The 15,654-nt window shown below is 51.6% G+C and overlaps 1 protein-coding gene across 6 annotated transcripts in view; it reads left to right on the top strand.

The window, feature by feature from the left end:
- SOX13 (SRY-box 13) overlaps window positions 1–15,654 on the top strand; it is a 72,375-nt gene that overhangs the window by 31,307 nt on the left and 25,414 nt on the right. The window contains exon 1 of one of the 6 annotated variants that reach the window (XM_025193980.1): window positions 8,026–8,344. The exons of 4 other annotated variants lie outside the window; for them this stretch is intronic. The gene's annotated coding sequence lies outside the window, so the exon portion shown is untranslated. Of the gene's footprint in view, window positions 1–8,025; window positions 8,345–15,654 lie in introns of those variants that run through there. One more of the 6 variants, XM_025193979.1, reaches the window with a different exon arrangement.

Raw genomic sequence — 15,654 nt, 5'->3', positions numbered from 1 at the left:
GTGCCTAGGGGGCCAGGGCAGGAGGTGCTGGAGCGGCGGCAGGTGGAGCCTGCTCATCCGTGCCAAGCCAAGCAGAGTTGTGGCAGCTGCTAGGATGAGGGGTGCCCTGTGCCTGGCTGCGCTGCTTTTCTTGGGTGACGGGGGTGACGGGGTGCAAACAAAATTGTAACTCAAAGGGGCTCAGCTCAAAAAGTTTGAAAACCATTGTCTTAGACCCACTGCTGGCCAATAGGCATGAGTGGCTTGACCTTCCAGATGGAGATGCAGAGGCTTGGAGAGCTTCCACTCTGGTAACCAATGCATCATCAGTGCCCAGCTGGAGTATGCCAAGGAGCTGCGTGGCTGAGCAGTCAGTTGGCCAAGCCTGTGCTGGGCCGAGATCTTAGGCCCCCTGAAGTAGGGAGAAAGAATGAGCCTTTCCTCCTCGGCATCAGGCACCTGTTGAGCATGACTGTACAGCAGCCAGCCAACTGCAGGCACACTGGCACATGCCTGGTTGAAATAGGAGCTGCCAGGCACCTCCACTGGCTCCCCAGGCCTGTCGCAGATTGTCCTGGTGAAGCACTAGAGCAATCAGTGGTGGGCAAAGGAACACAATAGGAGCAGTGGGGAGCCAAGGTGTGAGCCAGGAACCAGGAAGGAAGAGACACATCTGGGCTTTGCAGGAAGAGGAGATGGGAGATGTTGGATGCCAAAGTGTGAGACCAAATGCAGGGATCTGGCTTGTGTAAGCCTGGATGGAGGACTTAGTGAAGGAGAGTTATGTGGGTGTATGTGGTTCTGGGTGTTGTATCAGAGGCTGAGTCTCCCGTCTGGCAGTGTGCAGCCCTTTTAAAATGGGAGAACGCTTATACCCATTTTGCAGGGGTGTAGGTTGTAGCCGTGTTTGTCTAAGGACATAGGCAGACAAGGTTCTTTGGGTGAACTTGATATCTTTTATTAGACCAACTTAAATAGTTGGAGAACAATTTTTAAGCAAGCTTTCGGGTTCAAAAACCCTTTAATTTCGCCTATACCCATTTTGAGCTCTCTTTACCCTATTAGTGCAAAGTGATCTGGGCATCACTGAAAAAGAGGCCCCAGAGCTGGAGTCAGTGTTGCCCACTCTTGATTTTTTTATTATGACTCTCATGAAGTTGGAGGGGTTTTTCTTTCTAAATCCCCAGGAAATCACAGGGTGGGGAGGGTCCTTAGCTGTCAGTCACAAAAGGAAAGCGCCTAGGATTTGGGGAAGTGTGGACCCTCTAAAGGCTTGAATGCTAAAGAGCAAATACTTATTATTTTCTTGCTTTCCTTCCTTTCCTTCTTTCTTGCCTGCCTTCTTTCTTTTCTTTCCTATTTACCTGTTTTCTTGCTTTCTTTCTTTCTACCTACCTGCCTACCTACCTACCTATGTCTGTGTGCATGTGTGCCTGTGTGTGTGTGTGTGTGTCAGTGGGGGTGGGAGTGTGCATGTGTGTGCCTGCTCAGTGATCACAGTGAAGTACATGAGCACAGAGACTGTTGCTAGAAGAGGTGGAGGGCGGGTGCTGCACTGAGATCATTACAGAAAGCTGCCTCTGTGGACAAGGCCAAGGGTTGCCTGGGATCCTGGCTGGCGCTCAGCATTTATTACCTCTGCTGCACTGGAATGCCAGCGGCCCAGCTCTTCTCTGCTTAGCTTTTGTTTCGAACAATAGCAAGCCCTGCCCTATTGTTCCACCTTGCTCTCCCAGCAGGAAGGAGAGTCCCCTGGGGCAAAGGGTTTGCACACCAGCGTGCCCGAAGTTTGGCTACAGGAGGAAATTTACTGGCAAAACCTAGCGGTATAATTATGCTACTGGAGCAATAGCACTCTTGTGTAGACACTCTTAATCCGCAGTAATTATGCCAGGCTAGTGATGCTGGTCAAGCCCCCTTCAATCCAGTGTGTGGCTGTTTTGGAATCTGATCTGCTAGTTGGTGCAGTGACACCGGCTCCAGGGAGGAGAGGGGCATTTCAAAAGGTGATGGCTGTTAATGCCAGGGAGATTCTCTGGGCATGGCTAAGTCAGCTTTCTTTTCTGAATGAGCAAGTGTAGAGCTGAGGACACTGTCCACATGCATGCAGGCTGTGCTGCCGATGGAGGGTAATAACCATTTTTGCCTGGAGCTAGCACCTTTCTTTTAAAGAGCTCAAGATGCCTCATGAAGAAGTGGGGGTATAGGTTGTAGCTCACGAAGAAGTGAGCATCACACCCTCCTTGTGAATAACAGCTCCATTGTACAGGGGTCTCATTGTGCTGTTGTATGCCACAAGAAAGGTTTGTTTGGCAGTATTTTTTGCTGGACCAGCTAAGTAGCTGGGAGAGAAGTTTGACAAGTTTTTGGACACAAAGGCACCGACTGCATCATTGGCACATTGAAAGATAGCACCAAACAAACCTTGCTTCTTGCCTTTTATAAGGACAGAAAGTGAGGCCCAGCAGCTTGTGGCAGGGTTGAGACAAAACCCCCTCAGTCCTGTCTCATTCATCACAAGCTGGACCTTTCTCACTTGTAGATGAGCTCTGAGAGAGACACTCAGAGTGGCTAGTGCAGATGGGGAAGCATCTTGTGGTGCCATAAGATGGGTGTCTGAGACCAGCAGGGTGTGAAGCCATAACCACAGGCTGGTGTATCCAGCTCAGCAGCACGCTCAAAGCTGTGTGGGAAACACTGCCTTTTGGGTGCACTGCTGCTTTTCTTGCTGGGCCAGAAAAAGGGCCTTTCTTAGGAGTGGGGGAGACCCCACAGCAATTGATGGATGGGGACAGTGTGTTGCGTGGTGGTGTGAAGCCATTAAAGGTGTTACACCCTCATTAACCACTGATGCTCGCTGGCCTTGTTTGTAGCCCAGACCCAGAAAACCTCAAGCTGTGGGGGGGGATTTCTTTTCTGCTTTTGGTCTGTAGGACTGAGGATAGCCCTCTCCTCTCATATGCACCCCTAGGACTGGGTTTAGGAGCTCAGCAGCCTGGAGTCTCAGGTGAAGGCGGCTGAGGCATGTAGCAAGGTAGAGCGTCTTGTGCATATTGCAAACGCTGTGTGTGTGTGTGTGTGTGTGTGTGTGTGTGTGTGTGTGTGTAGTTGAGCTGCACATGTGGTCTGAGGTTGGAGTGGGGCAGGGAAGTGGGGGGACACAGGCTGGCTCAGTGCTCTGAGCTCAGGGCTTTGCATAACTGATGCTCCCTAGACCAGGCGCTGGCAATGTTTTCAGGCCAAGTACCAAAAACACCCACAACCTCAACTTGTTAAGATGTTGGTGTGCTGGGGCGGATGGCAGGGGAGACACAAGGAGCCCAATCCTTGTTGTGGCAGCGCAGCCCCAGCTCCTTCCCACCATCTGCCCTGAGGTGTGTGTGCACCCGCTGCCAGCTGCAAGCCAGGCCAGGGCTCCATGGACCCCAGTGCAGCTGCTTGCTGCCTGCCACAGCCATCCTGGCCTCTGGGCAAGCCTCTGCCGCCCACCATGGAGCCTGGGCTGCTCACAGTAGGCAGCGAGGGAGGCTTCAAGCAGCTGTCCCAGGGTCTGTGGAGTCCCAGCCTGGCTCGTTGCTGGCAGCGGGTGCACTTCTGCCTTGAGGCGGGCAGCGGGGAAGGGCACTGCCACAACAAGGATCGGGCCCCTCGTGGTCTTCAGGGCTCCAAACCTCTCCTCCTGGCCGAGCAGCTCAGAGGCAGCGGCAGGCAGCTCAGCAGCTGTGGCATGACGGCTGTGGCGGCCAAGTGCGAATTTGCCGGGCTGGCGTTAAATGCCTTCACTCGCTCTCATCCTTCCCGGGTCCCTGCCCTCCCCACATCAACAACTGGTGTAAACGGGGGCGGCCAGGGGGGGTATATGTGTGTGTGTGTGTGCGCGCGCACACACAAAGCAACTGTGCCTGCCCACAGGCTCACTCAAACGGTCCCCGGGCTGGAGTGCCAGGCTGAGGCAGGTGTAGGCAGGGGCTGCCAAAGCCCTTTGCTGCAGGGAACAGGCTGCAGGCCGCACGGGGATAAATAAGGACACACCGGGGAACGGAGTAGCAGAGGGGGAACAGGTGCCTCAGGAGCCAGAGAGACACAAAGAGCCTCTTGTCTGCTGGCCAGGACTGGGGAACAAAACCAATGAGCACGCGGCCAAGCCATGGGCAAAGCCAAGCCCATCTCAAACAAAGCCGAATGGCTGCTTCCTCACTTGAAAGTCACTGCGCTGTTTCCTTGTGCACGCTGTGCTGCTCCCCTTGGCTTCCCAAGGCCCCTTCCCAAATCCCATCCGGCCTGGCCGGGTGCATGAGGTGCCCAGCCTGAGTGGAGGCAGATAAGGCTCAAGCGTGGAGCCAGGAACAAAGTCAGCAGTGCAATGCAGACAGGCGCTGGCTCAGGATCTTGCCCTGTGTGTTCAGGCCCCATTCACCTTCATGGTACAACTCCATTAGGGGCCAGACTTTCACTCTAGGGCAGGGATTCCCAGCCCCCGGGCCACAAAGGGTTGGCTGCTGGTCCGCAGGAGGGGTGGCTGCCGGACCGGAAGTGACTGCAGATCAGCAAACTGCAGATCAGCAAACCGCAGATCGGCAAACTATGGACTAGAAGTGACCGGCATACTGCGGACCAGCAGCCAACCCTTTGTTGTATTGCATATAAAAAGGGTTGTCTGCCTGCTGACAGTATGCCCGTCACTGTTGGTCCGCAGCTTGCCAGTCCTCAGCATAAGCCCCTTGCTTACTTGCCAACTCCCAAACTCTGGCAGGTTGCACACCACCAGTTTAAGTACCACTGGTAAATTTTTCAGTTCAGCCTTAACTACCACCAGCAAATTTTTGTCATATAAAGTAATTATAAATCTGTTAACACGTAGGTACCACAGATTGGAAACCACTGCTCTGGGGGATCTAGGGCACCTTTGAAACAAAGGGGAGGTAAGGGGCCAGGTAGGGATTTGTAGATGCGAATCTCCCAGCTGGTAGGTGTGAATCTTCCAGCTCAGGCCTGACTCCTAGCACCATTTCTGCAGAAAACCCAACACCTTTGGCTTCTTGGTACAGCTGGGGACTGGTGACACTTTGGTGCTAACAAACCCTGTCCCCCTCCTCCCTAGGCTCCCATCTTGACTCAGTTTGAACTTGCACAGATTCCTGCTTGCTCCTTGGCGTGGAGGTGATGGGCTGATATGTGGGGGTGCCAGGAGGGCTGCAAGGGGCAGTTCCCTTTGCAAACATGAAAGCAATGCAAAGACGCATTAAAAACCTTATTAGGGGAGCGGGGTGAGATTACAAGGTTTGCAATGCAAAGGTGCTGTGAGCTGGGGCCGGAGCCTTCTCTTGCTGCTGTAGAAGGGAAGATCTTTATTGTGGTTTTAGCAGCCTTAGAGGGACTCTGGCACGTTCTTCCTTCCTGCCTGAGGTGCTCTGTATTTAACATCCGCCTATGGATGGCCTATACTATCATTGCAATGGAGCTGGGATAGCAGCACAAACTGTGTCAGGTCGCTGGGAGTCCACAGGGCACCGGGCTTTTTAGAGCATCTCCATCACAGTGAGCTGGAGTTTGAAATCCCCAGAAATTCAGTAGGAACTGGCAGGCTCAGTCCCTAAATCCCAGCCCTAGCCATCCTGATCACACTCTCCTAGGAGTCTCATGGATGCACATGAAACTGGCATGCTAAGTCCTGCTGTTCCTCGAGACAGGCAGGGCTGCACCTGGGGCATCACGCTGGCTTGTGGAAGACTGACAGGTTTAGCCAGGCAGTTTTGATTTGATCAGCTCTAAAGGCCATGGCTGGCATCTGTGTATCTATGCCCATTAGCAGCTCCCTTACCAAGTCTAAAGGTGGTTTTTAATAAGAGTCCACCTGGGAAGCTCAGGTGGGTACTGGAGAGCCAGAGCCATCCACATGGTGCAAGCCAAACACTCCCTGCATTGAACCCTGGGCACCTTGGGGCACCTGCATGGCTGTTCAATGAGAAGGCAGAGCAAAGCCAGGCTTCAGGAGCTTTCCTTAGAGGCCTCCCAATGCCAGCCCTGGTGTTGTTTAGCACATGAGATCTAAGATCTTTCGTGCCCAGGGCAGGGGGTTTCCTGCCCAGGGCAGGGAGTCAGACTAGATGATCTGCTCAGGTCCCCTCCGACCCTACTTCTATGAAACCTCTATAAAACTAAAAGAGGAATGGAGCTCAAGGTCTTCCTTAGCAAGTGGGCAATGGTTTCCCCTGGATAACGGGTTACAGCTGAACAGACTCAGATGGTGCACTGAGCTACCATCACAGGCTTTTCCTTGGGTAAGAGGAAAGTTGGTGCATGGCAGCAAACCAGAGCCATGGCTGTCACGGCAGCTACAATCTGTTGTTGAAATGTCAAAGCGACGCAGCAGCTGGGCTGTGGCATTATCCTCCGAACTGAACTTGTGCAGGGTGCCTCAGGACTGAGGCATTTGCTGCTCATGGCAGCTGCTTCGGATGAGCTTGCCTTTTCAGCCTCGTTGTCTCGGTCTCTAGGTAAGCGGGCAGCTCTTCAGGCTTGTAGTTTTACTGCCATCATATTGCTCTCCTTTCTGCCCTCCAAGGGGCCCTGCCATCCTGAGTATCTTTGGGGAGAGCAGTCACCACGTGTTGCAACGGGATGTTCAGAGGCTGTCATGAGCGCACTGCCTGTGGTTTCTGGGTGTCCCATTTGTGGCAGCCGGGCTCTGAATTTCTTTCAGAGGGTGCTGACAACCCCTGGTTTCATGAAGGACAGAGCTCAGGTCCAAGGCAGACCAATAAATGGAGGTGGCTGACAAAATCCACTGGTGCCCCCTGGAAGTAAACGGCTTTCCTGTCTCCTAGAGTGGAAGCCAAGGATTTGGGAAATGGCTGAGTACAAGACCCCAGGAGAAGACTGAAGATGTTGGACCTGGTTAGTGTACTTCCTCTACTTGGTTTACCAATGCCATGTGCTGGTCTCAGACACGGGGCTGCTTGTTGGCTCTGGGTGATACTGTAACCACGGCTGAGTGTAGACCCAGGAGCAGGAGAGGAGGTGGGGCAGACTGGGAGAGCAGTGCATTGGCAAGGACAGGTGCAAGCTTGAGTGTTGGACACTTGCTCAGTCTGTTGCTCTTGCTCCGTGGCTGTGCTCTCCATAGCTTTGCTTTCATGTGGCCGAGCAGCTGCAATCCCACCAGTGCTCGGACCACACAAAGCTGCAGGACAGGCCCCCTTTGTGCTTTTGGGAGCGCATCCAGCCAGGGGCATAGGGTGTTCTCTTTGTGGCTGCCCCATGGCAGCCTCGCTAGAAGTGAGACCTTCTGGGGGTGACTAGCAGCCCTGCAGAAGGAGAAGGGTTGCTTTGCAACAGCTTGGGAAAGGGATGCGTTATCCAGCATAGGCTAACGGGATGGGATTAAGCAAAGGGAAGTTCAGGAGACCTGTCCAAGTGGTAAATCTGTCCGTGTCTGTAATATCAGCACCTTTTGTCCAAGCTCCTCCAAACCTGAAGAGCCGAATCCCGCAGCTGGTGGCTCTGTGGAAGCTAGCAGAGCTGTGTGTGTTTACCCCTGCCAGAGAGTCAGCCTTTAAAATCTCACCACTCCCTGGTGAGGCAGGTAAATAACATCCCCTGGGGGGAATTGAGGCATGGAGGGGAAGTGGCTTGACCAGGGTCATGCAAAAAGTCGGTGGCAGAGCCAGAGATAGTCCCCAGAACTACCTTCCCTGCTTACTTTCCGACTCCCAAGCCAGACCAGACCCTACTGGCCTGGGAACCAGTGCTGCACTGGCTTCTTGAGGGGGGCGGGGGTTGGGCACGGGTTGACTGACTTGTTACGTCTCTCCCAGCCATGACTTCTTTGCAGTAGAGTCAGGCCTTCTCGGAGCCAAGCTGACCGAGCTGCAGTGGTTGGTTTAGATCTGTGCTTCACGTTCTGCCTCATGTGGTGTCCCACGCAGCTGACTTCTCGCAGCGCTTAGCTAGCCCCCCCCGCCCCGTGCTGTTTAGTTCTCAGAGGTGTTTGGGGTAGGAAGACATCTCTCCGTCAGATGAGATTAGTGCCTGCGGTGATGAATTGGGTGGGGAGGGGGGCACGGGGGGAGGCCCGACATCTTGCCCCCTTCTTCGTACAATGGGAACGTAGTGTTTATGAACAGCTCGAGGCAAACCAGAACCTCAATCTGCCTGTAAATGCTGAGCGAGCGCGATCGGGCGCACACACAACGGGGAGATTGGACTCTGAGATAAGTGCGAGCACTACTTTTGGGTGGGGGAGTGGGAAGCAGCCGACAAAAACAAGGGTCGGCGATAATAGCTCTCTGTCTGCCCTCCGGTGCCCGCATCACCCTTGGCGTCATTGTTCAACCCGTTCATCTCGCCACACCACTAGTGCTAGGTAAGTTGTTTTGCTGATTTATTTTCCTTCCTGCATCCCTTGTCCTGGCTCACCCCAAAGCCCGTGGTATGTTTTGGCTGCTGTGTATTTATAGGAAAGATGTGTGTGTGTTTGTGTATTAAAAAAGCAGGGAACCCTAATCCATCATTCAGCTACAAATTGCCTGGACTTTCTGCAGGATAGCACTGGGGTGAGCCATTGAAAGAGACCAGAGAAAACTGCAACTGGGAGAATAAGTCGGGAGGAAGAAAGGGATTTTTTTTTTTTAATATCTGTTGGCTTAGTGAATGCTTCAAGTGCCAGGTCCTTGGCTGGTCTAAGCAGCAATTGCTCCTTCGATGCTCTATGGCAGACATTGGCCACTGATATAGATGTACAGTGCCTAACACGATGGGCCCTGAGCTGGACTTCAGGTGCTGCTGTAAAAGAAGTGTTCAGCGATACTGAGTTGGGGAGAACTTTTCAGATTATTTTTTTAATGACTGAAAAATATTCTTTTCTCCCTCAAAAAAAAAATTATATGCATTTTTTTTCCTCCATCAAAATTGGAAACTGCTCCCTGCAACAAACCAAACCGTAAATAAAACACAGCAAATCACTTTGGGTTTCTTTTTTGGTGTTTTCCATATTCCCTTTCTTTCCCTTCTTCCTCGCTCCTTTTGTTTTCTGTCCATTCTCTCTCTCTCATTATATTGTATTTTATTTTTTATAGTTAAAAAGGCAGAGAGAGAAGGCAAGGAAAAGGAACACAAAAACTCATATAAAATGTTTTCAAAACTATAGAGGGCAGGGTTTGTTTGGTTTTTTTTGGGGGGGAAGGGGAGTTGACTTTTGAAAACCTAGGATGCATTGCTTTTCCCTGTCCCCCATTAAAGTCCCATTTATTTTTCAAGCAAAAAGTTTTTGATCAGTAATTTTAAAGCTCTTTTCTCAGTAGCCTTGGTCTTTGCAACAGCTGTCACCACGATCAACTTTAATGGAAATGAGGCCAATTTATATCAGAGGAGGATCTGGCCCAGTTTTAGGGGAGAAGGGAAAGTGTGTAAGATTGTAGGACTGCACAAAGAACCGGGTGTGTTGATTCGTCCATTCACATTTTATTTTGTGTATTTTAATGCCGCAGCTCCTTCTCGGGTTAACGATTCTCCTTTTCCCTCACTTTTCTTCTCATTGCTCATGAAGATTTCACTGAAAAAAATTGTGAATTTTCCTCTTTTTCCTCTTTTCCACACTCAGTCCTCATGGAGAAAAAAAGTTGTTCTCTCCTGGAGTCTCACAGCCCCAGAATTACATTCTCTGCTTGGCTTTCTGGCGTGGGGCCCGTCAACCCCTCCACAATTCATCCGTAGCATTCTCAGGTTTTTGAAGACACCGATTGCGTTCAAGGAGCAAATCTGGAAAGGATGTAGACAAAATGGAGAGAGTCCAGCGGAGGGCAATGAAAATGGTTGCGGGGCTGAGGGGGACATGACTTGTGAGGAGAGGCCAAGGGAACTGGGCTGATTTAGTTTAGAAAAGAGAAGACCGAGGGGCAGCCTTCAACTACCTGAAGGATGGTAACAACGAGGATGGAGCTGGACTGATCTCAGTGGTGGCAGATGACAGAGCAAGGAGCAATGGGCTCAAATTGCAGCAAGGGAAGTTTAGGGAAAACTTTCTCACTACAAGGGTAGCAAAGCACTAGAACAGGCTACTCAGGGAGGTGGTGGGATCTCCATCCTTGGAGGTGTTTAAGACTCGGCTACACAAAGCCGTTGCTGGGATGATCTAGTTGGGGACAGTTCTGCTTTGAGCAAGGGGCTGGAGTAGATGTGACCCCCTGAGGTCCCTTCCAACCCTCATTTTCTATGAGTCTGTGATTGGGAATGTTATTCCTGCCCCACAGAGGTGTAAGGTGCATCGGCTAAATACCAGCGAACCCGGCATCCCTTTTCACCAGCGGGGTTTTGCTGTTTGGATGATCAAGCTTATAAATGGTTTGTAACGGGCTGACAGTAATGGCAGGATGCTGTTATGTGACCCACCTGATTGTGTGTTATAGAGGGCCATGTGCATGGCGTCTGAAGATGCCATCCTATCTCTTGGTCTCGTGGATCTTCTTACACACTTGATCTTTCCTTCCTGGCACCAACTTTAGTCTCTCCCAGCTTATGAAGACCCCAAACCTTGGTCCTACTTGCCTCTGCAACTGCTACCCCATCTCCTTTGCCTCTTGCATTTAAGGAGCTTGGATGGGAGCTGGCCTTGACAAATGTGGCCTTGTTCCACCCAGTCCTATGCAGAATCCCGCTGCAAAGGCTGTTTCCTGGCCCATCACACTGACCACACCATCCCTTCAGTGCATCCCTGTTTCTCTATTGCATCAGACTACTTGTCTTTACTTTCAGGGCTTTTCCTGGCCTGCCCACGGCTTACTTGCCATCTCCTCCTCAGTTCCTGCCTCTGATCAGCCCCGTCTACAACTTGTTAAATGTTCCAATGAGCAAGCTGGTGCTTTCTCCCACGCTTCCCCTCACACGAGAGGAGCTCCCTGCATGCACTCAGAGCCCTCTCGTTGTTCTCCTGCAGATCCCGCCATAAAACTCCCTTTTGCTCTGATGCTGACTGTAGGTGTTCTGGGATTTCAGCCCATCAGGCAAGTGGTATTGGCTTGCCTCTTCCTCGTGTCTGTCTGTCTGCATCCATCTGTCATCTCTTTGGGACAGGGATTGTGTTTGCCAGGCCCCTATTGCCCAGGATGCTGAGCTCTGAGATGCTCTGATAATACAAATAATCACGAGATTTGAAAGCTCTGGCCTGTAGTTGCCCGTTGATGTGTTGGATTCTGTAATAGTCAGTTAGCTGCATATTAAAGCATCCTTACTTGCGTACTCGCCCTCTGTAAACTACTATGTGTGGTCTCACCGGAAGGGTGACCTCCTCACATACTACTTTAAAGAAGGTCAAGACTCTTCAGGGAAAGGCTTGCTGCATTATTAAAAGGATCAATTGACATCTCTTTAATTCTTGTGCTGCCTTAAGATGCTTGTGAGCAGGCTGGGGACCGACTGGCAAAGTAGCAGCTCCGCAGAGAAGGACCTGGGGGTTACAGTGGACAATAAGCTGAATATGGCCCAACAGTGTTAGCCATTGTGCCAACAGTGTGCCCTTGTTGCCAAGTGGGCTAAGGGCATCCTGGGCTGCATTAGTAGGAGCGTTGCCAGCTGATCAAGGACAGTGATTCTTCCCTTCTATTTGGCACTGGTGAGGCCACATCTGGAGTCCTGTGTCCAGTTTTGGGCCCCCAGTGCAGAAAGGATGTGAACAAGTTGGAGAGTGTCCAGTGGAGGGCAATGAAAGTGGTCTGGGGACTGGGGAACATGACTTGTGAGGAGCAATGGGCTCAAGGGAAGTTTAGGTTAGATATGAGGAAATTTTTCTCACTAGGAGGGTAGTAATGCACTGGAAAAAGGCTCCCCAGAGAGGTGGTGGAGTCTCCATCCTTGGAGATTTTTAAGACCTGGCTAGACAAAGACTGGGCTAGGATGATGTAGTTGGGGCTGGTCCTGCTTGGAGCAGGGGGTTGGCCTGCAGAGATGTGACCTCCTGAGGTCCCTTCCGGCCCTCATTTTCTATGATTCGAAAACGGAGAAGCTACTTAGTCTGAGCACAAGATGAGGAGATGGAGAAGACCCCCCGAGGCTTCTAGCTTTGTGGGGAGGCTGTGCAGGGCTGTCTTCACTCCTTAGGGCTTTGTCCAGTTTTAAATAGCTTGAGTGATGGAGCTTCACCCACTTCCTGCTGTGCTCATTCCACTGTCTAATCAATCCCGCTGTCAGGAAGCTTCCCCTGATGGTCTGCCTCAGTCCTTCGCCTCTCAGTGCTACCGTATCGCGCCATCCCGGCAAAGGAAAAAGATGTTGGGTCACATCCTTGACAGCCATCTGGAGCTCTGCCAGTTGATGCTGTCAAAGGGATGTGTCCAGCTTTGGAACTGGATTTGATTCTCTGAACCACTTTTAAAAACCACTGGGCAAGTGCAAAACCAAGATCAGCCTGGCTTGTGTTTATCTCATGTCCCTTGTGAATAGGAGGGTCTCCTGCAGCAAAGGCATTTTGCTCTCAAGATAACTTCATTGTCACTAGGGCTTCAGGCGATGACCCACATGGGCACTTCCAAGCCCAAATATCAAAAAAATCATGAGACTTCTTTTTTTAAAATAAATGCCGCATTATTTTTCTTTGCCTTCTGCATTGACCATTCTCTTCCTCCTCTCTCTCTCTCATGCCTCACATTTTTAAGCTCTCAAAAAAACCAGCAAAGCTAGAAACTCTCAAAAAATCCCTACAACTCTCAGTTTTGATTCATGTCAATAGCATGGACCAGCAGCTGGTGTTTAAAGGAAAAATACTAGAAACCCAGGAAGCTATAGCTGGTAGTGGATCTGAGTTGGCTGTCAGCACAGCCCCTGTCTGTAAAACATCCCTTTGCAGTGCGTAGCCTGTAATGAAGTCACGTGTGCTGTGTTTAAGATTCTGCCTGGGTTGAGGCCGTGAAGAGTGATGTTGGTTTTGGTAAGGATCTTGATGGCTGTTCACTGCCTCAGGCCACAGGCATCCGACTAGCTGCGTGCAGTGCAAAGCGGTTGCAATGCTGGAGTCTAAAATGGATTCTGACGCACACAACATGCATGGAGATCTCCTTCGGGTAGCCCGGGCCTGTCGCCTCCTGGTGTGGGACATCAACTTTGAGCGCTTCTTTATGCACGTGAAGGACCCAGATTTAGTCCCGGCGTCTTCTGCTGACTCTGGAGAAATGTAGCAAGGGGCTGTGGGTGTTTCCGAGCACACGTGGAACGGGAACAGACAGTAAAAATGGAAAGCGTGAGGACAGTGGAAGGCTGGGCTTAGTAAGCTATCTTGCTCAGACAGCCAGGCAGCCCAACTGAAATGTGCTGGTGGGTTGGCTCAGATGCCAATGGGGTGAAATGGCACAGAGCTCATGCAAGCTGCCTGTCTTCCCGTTGTAGGGCCAGACCCAGCATTCGACTCCGGGGGACACCGGGCAGGTAGTGAAGGTGTGGGCTCTTCTCCCCTGCACAGTTGACCATGTGCATAAATTCAGTCTAGCAGGGTCTGGATGTGTGCTCTGCTCATTGCCCCTAAACCAGCAGTGGAGTTCAGGTGAATGCGTGAGTCACAGAATGTGGCCTGCCCCTGGTGTGCCACCCCAACCTGCCTTCTTCAGAGGCTGCTGATTGCTGTATAAGCAATTCTCCTGGGCGGGATGCAGCATTTCTTACACAACACGTGCCTCCCTGCCCGGTGCCAGCACTGAAATGATTGGATAATTCAGAGCAAGGACTTTGCCAATCTCGTAAACTTTGGCAGAGAAAATAAAACAGTATCGGTCGCTAAATGAAATGGAGGGTCCGCACCTACAGGGCCAGGAGAAGTGACTTCTGAGCTGTCCCTCGGGGTGAAATAAAGGACTTTGTGTATCCTCAGGCAGGTCATTTAATCTCTGCACACGTCATTGGAACTAGGGGCTATTGCCAATCTTAGAGCCTCTTCTGGTGCCCATCACCGCAGTGCCTGGGCTTCTCCCAGGCTGTTTTGCACCTGTCCTTGCAATACTCCCAGGCACGATAGAGGTGCTGTTGTCCGGATGGGGACCCAAGTCATGAAAGCACTGTGTGATGTGACTAAAGTTGCACAGGAAGTCAGGCAAGCTGGGGCCTCGGACTGGGAGTTTTTCAAGTCCTGAGCTGGTGTCTTAACCACCTCGCTGGGGCGTTATGCGGATAGATGCATTCATGATTAGGAGCTGTGTCAGAACCATGGACAGATTGGCTGTTTCATAACTTAGCAGCCCATAATCGTAACCAGCAAGAACCGGAGGGGCAGCAAGCAACCGTGGCTTTGGGGGTGGCTCTTTCTGTAGTTGACTGCACCCTCCTCTGCAGGTTTCCCTTGAGTTTCCATGATGCGTGTTCCACTGCCCTGGGGTGTTGCTGTTCCGCTCTGACCCCGCAGGAAAGTCTTAGCAGGGGCATGTAGTGGGTGGCGAGCAGCTCGCACCTATTGCTTTTGGGCTGATTCTGCAACATGGTGACAGGTGGGGGAGTCTGCTGGGTTCAGGGTGTGAAGCCAGAGAGGACGGATGGCTCTGGCCTGAAATAGTAGACTCTCTGGAACCATGGGTCCAGATTCTGGCAGTGTCACTGCAGGTTTTGCCCTTCATGGGGAGATAAGTCAAGCTCCTGGACAACAGGATAGCCCAAGGCCTTTCCCAAAGGCTCCCAGCCAAAACCCTTCATCCTTCCCATGCTCTGGATGCTGTGAAGTGTATTGTTCACGTGGCTGGCTGCTGCCTCTGCGTGCTTCCCTGTCTGTTGTTGCCGATGCTGGCTATTTCGAGGCACTGATGTTCTTTAGGATACTTGTGCGCTTGAAGTGAAGTATCTCCTGTAACCGTGTGGGGAAGAGGGGAGCTGAGTGCTGCAGCGTCTTACAAGACGAGGCCCGTGGTTTCTCAGGTGGTTTGGACTCTCCCGGGCGCGGAGTTTTCTGCCGTGGGAGCAGGTTTGCTCAGGCAGGTGCAGGCGGGGAGCTCTCTGGAGACTCTGAGCTGTCAGGTCAGTCTGGATCAAGCAACAAGACAATGAGCAGCTGATGTTGGAGCAGGAAGTGTGTATTAGCTGACTTGCTGTTTTGGGGGGGCCTGCTCATTTCCCATTTGCCCTAGGCACTATGTAACCGAAACAAGGACTTAGCAAGCCAAGACAGCAGAGGTGTCAGCCTGGGTCTGTACCTGCTGGATTGTTACCATAGTTAAACCATGCCAGTGGCATTTAACCACCATCAAATCTCTACTTGAAAACCTCTTCTGCCAGCCACCCCCTGGTGCTCAGCTAGCAGCTTTCCGACAACCCTTTATCTGCTTTTATGGTGGCACGTGAGGCCATTTGCTCCTCCCTGGCCTGTGCGCGCCAGATGCTAGAAATCACAGTGCGTGTTAAGACTGGCTGGTTGATGGCAATGAAGAGTTTAAGTCTAGGTGGTATGTATAAGAGGCTTCTCCTGCTATATATAGCACCCTGGTTTATGTGGATAATGAGGTTGTGGCATGTGCTTGTGTTGGGGAGCAAGAGAGAGCACAGCCTGTGTAGCTGATAAAAGTCCTGCTGCTTCTACCAGCAGCTGATGGAGATGCACCCTTCAGAGAGGGCAGGCCTGTGTTTCTGGAATTGCTGGTTCTGGTGCCATGTACATGGCTAAGCTGGCAATTTGTTTCCCTGTATAGCCAGTTTTGTTACAGAATCGGTTCA

The sequence above is a fragment of the Alligator sinensis genome, unplaced genomic scaffold (genome assembly GCF_000455745.1).
Source record: "Alligator sinensis unplaced genomic scaffold, ASM45574v1 scaffold872_1, whole genome shotgun sequence".
NCBI classification, from domain to species: Eukaryota; Metazoa; Chordata; order Crocodylia; family Alligatoridae; genus Alligator; species Alligator sinensis.
Note: the sequence above shows the minus strand (reverse complement) of the source record. Positions and strands in the feature narration are given on the sequence as shown.